Source organism: Alosa pseudoharengus, unplaced genomic scaffold, assembly GCF_046254945.1.
Source record: "Alosa pseudoharengus isolate Yale_2024_CS ecotype anadromous, Long Island Sound unplaced genomic scaffold, YU_APseudo_1.1 YU_APseudo_1.1_scf_1, whole genome shotgun sequence".
NCBI classification, from domain to species: Eukaryota; Metazoa; Chordata; class Actinopteri; order Clupeiformes; family Clupeidae; genus Alosa; species Alosa pseudoharengus.
The window spans coordinates 28,824,521-28,834,318 of NW_027468564.1; the positions used below are offsets into that span (position 1 = coordinate 28,824,521).

Sequence of the window (9,798 nt, forward strand, 5' to 3'; positions counted from 1 at the left end):
GCCACAAGTGTGATATTTTTGACCTGATACATTTGCCTAAATAAAAGGCCTTAAATTGGTATTTAGTATTTAGGCTTTGGTTCTCTTTTGACGCTTCAAGGTAGATCTTGCCTTTGTTCAGGGCCGAGATCAGGGATCTTGGGCTCAAAAAGGTTAGTGACCACTCGTCTACATCATTGTAACAAGGAAGCAGGGACTTTAACATTTTTAAAATTGTTGGCAGAGCTTCAATTCTGCTTCAAAGGTGAAACACTCCAGGGTAGTTCAACCATTTGTTTCCCACTTCCGAGTTTTTTTTTTTTCATAGTTCTTTATTAGGACAAAACATCAATATTTATGTAAACATGCCAGTGTTAGCCAGCCAGCTAATTTTCAACTGCAGTCCTTTGGTAATATGTTGTAATAACCACTGAAAAAAATTGTAAATCACAAACCTGGTGGTGGATGGCTAGGGGATACGGTCACATAGTCATTCAAATTTAGAGTTTCAGGACCACTCCAAACAAAGGGCTGTGATAAATTCCCCAGCATACTAGCACACCGGTATTAAGCAATGAGAGACTCATAAATGTAAGCATTTCAGAATTACTCAGGCTTTTGAGAAATGGAGGATATATTATATATATATATATATAGGATATATTTAAGGTCTTCTATAGTCTTCAATTTAAATTTGGAGGATCCTGAAAAGAGACGGTCATTGACATCAGAATACCCCCGCACTCTACTCTGCATCGACAGCTCTGCTGCTGAGATCATCAGTAGGCCTACCTGGGTGTACAGATGGCAGATGACCTCACCTGGATGCTCAACACTAGCATTATTGTGGACAGCTGTAGGTACGGCTGAAGTGCCCTTGAGCAAGGCACTAACTCCTCACTGCTCCCCGTCCCGTGCGCCGATGTTGTAGCAGGCAGGATTCGTGTGTGCTTCACCTCACTGTGTGTTCACTGTGTGCTGAGCAAGGGCGTAGGTTTGGTCTCAGCTTTGGTGGGGACATCCAATCTCCCCCCCCCCCCCCCCCCCGGCTGAAAAGTTAACTTTTACTGACAAGAGTCAGACTGTCAATAGACAATAGCCTCTTTCATTATTTATAGTAGCCTACTCTAAAGGTATTAGCTAAAGCATCTCTGACTGGAGAGAAATATGTGCAGACGAAAACAATTGTTTAAGCGTAAATAAATGTTTGACCACTAGATGCCAATTTTGTTTCTTGTGATAACAGAAGCTAAGCATATCTTAAATTTGCCCAGATTATATAGTCATATATATCATATAGTTATATAGTATTTTATTTATGTTACTGAGTATGGAAATGCACCATAGTTTAGGATTGAATATGTCTATGAATTTATGTGACTTATGTGAATTTTTATTTGCATAAGTAATTGGAATTCTTTTGCTGTAAGATACCAGTTCCTTAATGGCGATTTCCTTTGTTATTTCAGACTGTTGGCAATACAGAATATCAGAAGTGAATCTACTCCATTTCATTATATTGTACAGCAATGCTGCTGACTCCAACTGAATTGACAATTTGACATAGGCTAATAATTAGAACCTCACCTGAAGCCCTGATGCTGTTTCCTCAACCTGCCATCCATCTGTAGTGGTTTGATGCTGTCTTTCCTGCATACAAAGTGGTTCATTCATTTTGTAGCCTATCCTTTGGCTAGCGAGTTTAACCCTCCTACCATATTGTATATGATAGTGTTATTTGGATATTATTCATCAAATAATGATTCATTATATTTGAATAACCAACAGTGTTAACTTATTCACATTGCCAACACGTTTTTACAGCATGTGTCATAACAATGCAATGACAGTCCTTCAAACGAATTTGGGTCTCCCTTTTATTTCTCTGCATTGTGTAGGCTACACTCAGAAATTCATAACATAAACAGAATAGAAACGAAAAATGTCCAGATCCAATGTTTATTGTGACTTCCAAGATTCTAACTTAAGGTAGGCTAATTAACATTCAGTGACTTGGTAATAGCATCTATTGTGATAGCGCGACTTCTATGCGACCGTGCTGCACACCCCTAATCAATACCTTGGTTGAAAGATTACAGAAGCTAGGTTTATCTTTAACAATATCCTGGGTAACATATGCTATCACCAGTTAATACTATTTTTCCACATAATAAAATCTGCATAATTTGAAAGCCTGGTCACTACCACTGCTAGCTTGTGTGGCTAGTTATTTTGCTTACTTACACTCTGCTTTATGAAAAAGCTTCGTATGTCCCCTTTCTTCTTCTTGGGTGGCATAGCTGATCTACACACCACAAAAAGGGGTTTGTATGTAGGCCTATGCTGAAGGGAAAAGGGAATATCAAAATGTTTCACTCTGGCCTTTCATGGGGTAGGCCTATGTATTGACAGACAGCCCTGGTAACTTAGCCTACCGTTGTCGTTGACACACCTGCTTGCTTGACTACCAGTGCAAGAATAAAGCAATGTGTGTGCAGCATGCGTGTCAGATAACCCTTCCCCCTCCCCCTCGGTTTTTCAGCCAATCAAATGACGACGTTTCTTGTACTGTCGTGCTGGCTGTCGGAATGATCAGCAGCACAAATGAGTTCGCTTAAATATTGGTGGGGACAATTTTGTCATCTTAAAATATTGGTTAGGACTTACGACGGAGTATTAGGGCCACACATGAAGGAAAAAATATTTTTGCCATGACGAGATTAAACTCGACATGTCGACTTTAAAGTCGCCATGTCAACATTAAACTCTACATTTCGAGAATAAAGTTGAAATGTAATCGACTTTAATCTCGACGTATCGACTTTAATGTCGCCACACCGACATTAAACTCAACATTTCGAGAATAAAGTTGAAATATCATGTCGACTTTAATCTCGACGTGTCGACATTAAACTCAACATTTTGAGAATAAAGTTAGTTTGGAGAGAGAACGACCACTCGGGACGATTGAAAGGGAGGACGAATGAAACAATGCAACAAGTGCAACATTGATTCAGAGTGTTCGAGTGCAACAATGATTAGACATAGGACTATATAATGTGGACAAAACATAGAACATATTAACCTCCGTTGCTCAGCCTTTGCTGTTAGGTCCTATCACGGAGTTACAGGCGATAAATCCCACACAGCAGTAGACTCCTAGGCGGATCCGCCTTCAAGTCGCCAAACCCGCGTGACTGTCGCATTCGTTTTGGTGCCGCACAGAGGATCAGCTCCGCCTCCAGGCGGCTCCGTAAATTCTACTGTCAAACAGCGGGTCCTGAGTGGACCCATGTCGGATCCGCGGGCGCGGACGCGCCTGTACTGTAACGGTTGAATATGACTGTACATCAAGAGCCGAGAAGAGTCATACTAACGTTAGTGGATATTTTCTTTGCTGGGACACGGTTGCGCTGAACCCTCTCGAGTAAGTGATATTTATTAATATATTGCGACATTCACAATAGCTAAACATTGGCCTTTGTGGTTTTATACTTATCATGTTTATTGATTGTAATGACGTTGTTTGATATTAGTGCAGACGTTTGTAATTTTGAGCAACAGGCTAAGTTAACGTTATTGTTAGCTGTGATGCTCATATGAGTCTGTAGCCTATTTGATTTAAAATGGGTTAGCAATTTCGGCAGAATATGTTATGGTAGTGTGATTTAAAAAACACACATTGTTATTTAACGTTAGTCTGGTCTTGTCTGTTAATGTGTTGCTGTTGTCCATAGTCCATAGTGCTACTATGCTAGCGGCATACAGCTGCTATCGATAGCTAGCATGCTGCTAAGCGCAATTGCATAAGTTATTGCTAATGTCTATTATACATATATATGTTTGAGATCACGTTTGCGATGCAATCCTTGATTAAGCTGATACATTGGCACTGGTATTTCAGTCAATGAAGTCAGTGAAGCACTCGTCTGCTATGAAAGCTACCTACAACTTTAGCATGTTGACTCACTGATAATGGTTTAGCCCTAGCTTCTAGCTAGCTGTGCATTAACGTTTGCATTTTGCCAAGTTTGGTCTCATACGTAACTTTAGTGTCGTCATCTGCCATCTTTGTAATGAAAGCCTCGGCATTTTAATCACTGTTTAAGTCAGTTCAGACAACTAATGAGTATTGGCGTCTGTTTGTGATTTATTATGCTAACGTAACTTAACTGTATGGAACTTGGTCCCCATCTTCTATTTTGTTTGTTCTGCAGCGTCAACTTTTATCTAACGTTATGATTGCCTCTGTTGGGTTCGCTTGATGAAGATACTTTCTGGGTTGTTAAAATGTAATGTGAACACATTCCCGTAGCATTCCAAAATAGACCAGAGATGCTTGTACTATATGTATATTTGGAAATTTTGGGATTGCAATAACCATAATGATATCGTTATTTAACAGCCATCGTTTCGGGGACTCTGATGAGAGTGAAGAAGAGCCAGTAAATGGTGACTTTGCATCTCTGAGGTACCTTCCAACTCGCCTGGTATATCAGTTGAAGCCTCAAGCCCAAGCCAATTGCACTGGCAAAGTAAGTAATAATCTCTTAACATTGAAATAACTAAATCATTATATTAATATTAGAGATATGGTTAACATTCTTAGTGCTAAAGACATTCCCCTCTCCTTGTATCTATTCCTCCAGCTCCACCATCTTGCCGAGTGCCAGGCAGCCGAGTCACTACCCCTCAACCTGGAGAAAACTGTTAAGGTAAAGACTGATCTCTGAAATAAAATTGAATACAGTGGCCCCATCTATATTAACACAGCAGTAGTCACTCTATTTCAAATCAACAGATTGCATCTGCATTACCATCTCAGATTTTCTGCATACTTCATACATTACTTTCAAAATCTCAGCCAAATATTTTGTCAGTTAAAACATCTGCATTCATGCAATATTGCCTGAAAAGTTAATTCATTATTATCAGATTGTATTGAAACACATTGATTTCAATGTTAATCCATTCATGGAGTTGATATAGATAGTGCATACCAAAATGTTGAAACATACAAATTCATGTCCAGTATGACCAGAGATTTGTTTTTGTTTGCCATTGTTTGGCCCTGTAGCTCTCAGCCTACCATGGTTAACAGATCACAACCATTTATCTCCCTTAGCACCTCACCATGGGGCAGGACCGCAACACTCTTCACCACCTCAACTCCCTGCACCTGCACCCGCATTTAACATACGGAGAGTTACTCAAGGTAGGGACTGATCGATCTCTGAAATATTAGTGAATAGAAAGGCCCCATGTGTATTATCAATGATGACTACCATTTAATACATTTTTTCCCCCTCTCGCACACCGCCCACCTCACTATGGGCCAGGAATGGCAGTCCCTCCTCAACTCCCTCCACCCCCACACCAGCCCTCAACGTGCAGCGAACAGAGGAGCTTTGTAAGTCATGTTTCTTTTTAAATTTAATCTCCTTAATACCTATCTCATATATTGTATTGTGTAAGCATACTTGGCTTTGGATGCTACATACCATAAACATAAACATATCTGTCTGTTTGATTACAGGTGCTGTGAGGAAAAACATGGTGACACGGTCAGCCACGGACGCTGAGGTCACCAAGCACGCAATTAGGTGTTTCAACTGGCGGTGGATCGGGCAACTAGGAGACATGTTCCGCCTCCATCCACACAAATGGATTAGTAGGAGAAATAAGCATTAAACAATCTTTTTATTGAACTTCTTGTCATTCACCAGTTATTCATTTTCTGATATTTTAGATGTGCATAGCGCAGCATTTCATTGAAGTTGTAGCCTATTAGATAAAATATTTCATGTCTGCACTGACCTAGGCTGATAAAGCACTAAATTAGGTTTTGACCTCAAAATTAATGTAGAGTAGCCTAGGCAACGTAGGCTACTTAACAAAAACAGAATAGCTTATAACCTGTAACTTTCCATAAATGTCCATTTTATATTTCCATTGAGTAGTGATCACGTTTGTACAGTAAATTGATGTCTTGACTTAAACCTTTTCTGTTTATTGACAGTATTGTTAAGTTAAAAATACGAGGCGATGCTAATCGTAGGCCTATCTTGCTGTAGTAGCCTAGGCTAGGCCTAGTGATAGTTTTACTTTTATCCTATAGTTTATCCTATTTAATCCTACAGCAAAAACATTTTGAATTTGAAAATGAGATAAACGGGTCCGAAACGGACCCGGGCCAGATGAGCCTTTATGAGTCCGTTGCGGGTCCGCGGCGGGTGTATGTATCAATTTACGGGTCCCAAACGGACCCGCCGCGGAGGTAAGGTTTTAATCGCGGATGCGGGGCGGATGCAGCGCGGAGCCACGGCGGGTCCGCGATCCGCCTTCGTAGCGGATCCGTTCCTGAGAGCATCTGGACTCCGATACGGGTCCGTTTCGCGGGTCCGTTCCGGATGCCGTCATACATCCGCGGCGGATCCGCCGCGGAGTCCTTTTGCTGTGTGGGATGCGATGGTCAAAAGTAGCCTAAACGTCATTAGCGGTTTATTTATTTATTGTAGGCCTATTATTAAAGAGTGTTTTTCATCTAAAACGTTCAACTTCATGCTTATGCACTAGACTAGGCATACTAGGCGCTCTCCCCAATCCTAGACTTTCACGTTGCTTTCTAATGGATGCAAAACAGCCTATTGCTGAATGACTATGGAGGGACGAATGAAGCTGTCCTCCCGACCACCCCAGGCTAGTAGCCTAACATGCACACATATGCACACATAGTGCATAAATAAAGTGCATGCACACATATTCCCTCACCGGATCAAAATATATGCTTAGGCTATACCTGTGTTTCTAGCCTCATATACGTATTTGCAGGTGAGACATGGAAAAGCAGTTTTAGAAAAATGAGTTTTGCCATGTTATCCTATGGAGAGTGACGGCCTGTCAAAGGGCAGTTATTCATGAAGGGCAGTTATTTGGATGTGCAGTGGCCTTACCCACTTAAAACAGAGTGAAATAACATTTTGTATAGAAACATTATCATTATTCTAGCTATTTAGCCTAAACGGCATATGCATGGTATTTCCATAACCGCGAGACAGCACTTCACGATGACGGCAATTAGTTAACAGACAAGACGCAATCTATCTAAATATCTGCAATCTACCAATCTATCTGAAATAACACCTATTTGAAGCCCATTTTTCATGTAACATATTGTGTGTTAGTGTAGGCTACATAGCTTAAACTGTGTAGGCTATGTTTAAACAGTAGCCTATTGCGAGTTTAATGTCAGCGTGTCGACACGTCTAGATTAAAGTAGATATGATATTTCAACTTTATTCTCGAAATGTCGAGTTTAATGTCGACATGGCGACTTTAAAGTCGACACGTCGAGATTAAAGTCGACATTACATTTCAAATTTATTCTCGAAATGTCGAGTTTAATGTCGACATGTAGACTTTAAAGTCAACATGTCGAGTTTAATCTCGACATGGCAAAAATATTTTTTTTCTTCATGTGTGGCCCTAATACTCCGTCGTAAGGACTAGTCATGAGCGTCCCACCCTAAATCTACGCATGGTGCTGAGTGTGTTTCACTAATTTACGCATTGGATAAATGCAGAGACCAAATTTCCCTCACAGGATCAAAAGAGTATATATACTTATACTATACTTATACTTAGCTAGTTAATCTAATATGCTAGTTATCTTGGTCATTGTAATGGTCATATAGGCTCCATGCTATAGCTTCCTTTTTCATTCTGGGCCCATCTAGGAAAGTATGATTTGTTTTCCCTTCATAATAATATTTATTTTGTACTAATGTCACTATAAGCATGTCAGCAGAAATATATATTCATATCTGTTTAGGTAGGACTGTTTGTAATCTGGCAATATGAACAGGGTTGCCAACTTTGATTGGCTGGAGTGAGATTTTGTGAAGTAAAAAATAACCCTTTAAAGGTGGTCTAAGCGATGCCATGCGTTTTTTAGGCTAAAACATTTTATATCACTTTACTGCAAACTGCTAGCTGTCTGTGTAAATGCGATCTCTGTGGACAGCCCAGGCTCCATAAACGGCAAAAAAAACAACCTGGGCAAACCTAAACATAATAAACTGTTCCAGCAAATCACAGACAAGATGCACGTTTAGTAGAGTTTCAATTGCACGGGAGAGGGGGAGGAAGTAGCGAGCTAGCTCTCTGTTTTGTTTGAAAGTCAACAGAAGTGAAGTTACCCAGCATCGCTTAGAGCACCTTTAAATTAGGACTTCTGTATGAAATGGACAGATTTAGACTTACAAATATGACATAACCATCAACAGATTTAAAGTATCTTGCTGTGAAAAAATATGGCAATTACAAAGCATGATTAAGACACATAGTGGAGATCTGTGTTATTTGACTGAGGGGCCCCATTCAGATATCAGGGGTGAATAACATAACCATTAGTATATGATTGAGGCACCCTATTAACCTTTAAAGGTGTACTGTCACAACGGTGTGACAGGAATGTTGGTAAACGAACGTTCTAAAGAATATCTGGGTTCATTGAATTCAACATAGAAACCTTGAAGTGTTGCGGAATGGATTCTTGTGTTAGAATGTTCAAAAACCCACACCTTAAGACATCACATAACATAACCCGCGTTATTTGACTGAGAGGCCTTATTCAGATCGAGGGTGGAGATAGTAGTGACTTCCCGCAAAGTATGTGCGTGTGTGTGTGAGTTTACGTATGTATCGGATGGAAAAAATATTTTTTACACCTACCCTTGTGGCTGGTGGATTCCCTAATGTATAGTAATGTATGCTATTTACACCCTGGTGCATGAACTAGCTAATTGTTGCAATCATAACTTCCGTTTGAGAACCGATTTCTTGTTCAAATTGCGCGCCTTCTCTCCAGAGACGTTGGTACACGTGCGCACTCTCTCTGCCAAAATGTATCATGTGGGAATCAAACCCCTGTTTCCCACATACTAAACCGTGTCTGTGACCACTGCACTATCTGCTTTCACATCTTGATGGGTGTTTACAGGTAAACTTATAGTTTATAGGCCTAAGCGTCATATTCACAAAATTTCTGTTAACTAACCAACTGACGGTTGTATGTGTTCATTGAACGAAGATTATGAAAATAAAACACAACTTTTCAATCTAAAACTTAATTTGAACATATATTAGTGCCAAAACCTTTCAGAATTCTTCACTTTCTGCTGACGAAAAAACAAATGTCCGCCATATTTTTTGAGCAACGTCTTTTTTTCGTTATGTCACAGGGTGTGAATAGCTCAGCTGTGTGGCCAATTCTATTCATACCAGGGGTGTAAATAGACACTCCATTATTGATATTATTGCAATATGTGATGATTAAAATATGCTGATTTTTTTTTTCTAAACCTACCATCAATGTTGGACAGAACTCATAATTGGCCTGTCCTTCATGCCCTGTAGCAACAAAACTAAAGGTCAACAGAACATCACTAGGGTCATAAAAGTGGTGTGGCTCCTTTAAGACATAATCCATTAGTCCATATTAATCCATACTTATACTTATACTATTAGAGTTTTGGAGCTATCCAACTTTATCTAATCTACATCATCTCATTTTAATTTACCTATAATGAAATAATATATAGCAATTTATTTAGCATGCATTAAGTGTGTAGGAGTCCAGTCTGAATGAATGCTATAGTCTATTTAAATCAGAGCCTGTATAGTCTATATCTGCGTCAGTGTCTTTTTACGTGCTCTTCTTGTAGGACTTTGCAGCAAAAAGAGGAAGACTTTTGCGGAATTATAGCAACGTGACATAACAGCATGTCAAGTCCATGTTGACATGGCGACACCAGACAT

The 9,798-nt window shown here is 39.8% G+C and overlaps 1 long non-coding RNA gene across 2 annotated transcripts; it reads left to right on the top strand.

The window, feature by feature from the left end:
* Nucleotides 1-3,151: 3,151 nt before the first annotated feature.
* On the top strand, nucleotides 3,152-5,634 carry LOC143124574 (uncharacterized). 2 transcript variants are annotated; one of them, XR_012987051.1, is made up of 6 exons: nucleotides 3,152-3,406; nucleotides 4,385-4,514; nucleotides 4,629-4,694; nucleotides 5,105-5,194; nucleotides 5,319-5,389; nucleotides 5,516-5,634. It is a non-coding gene; the product is annotated as an uncharacterized LOC143124574 (long non-coding RNA). The 2 variants fall into 2 exon arrangements; XR_012987049.1 differs by lacking the exon at nucleotides 3,152-3,406 and adding an exon at nucleotides 4,106-4,271.
* Nucleotides 5,635-9,798: the final 4,164 nt, after the last annotated feature.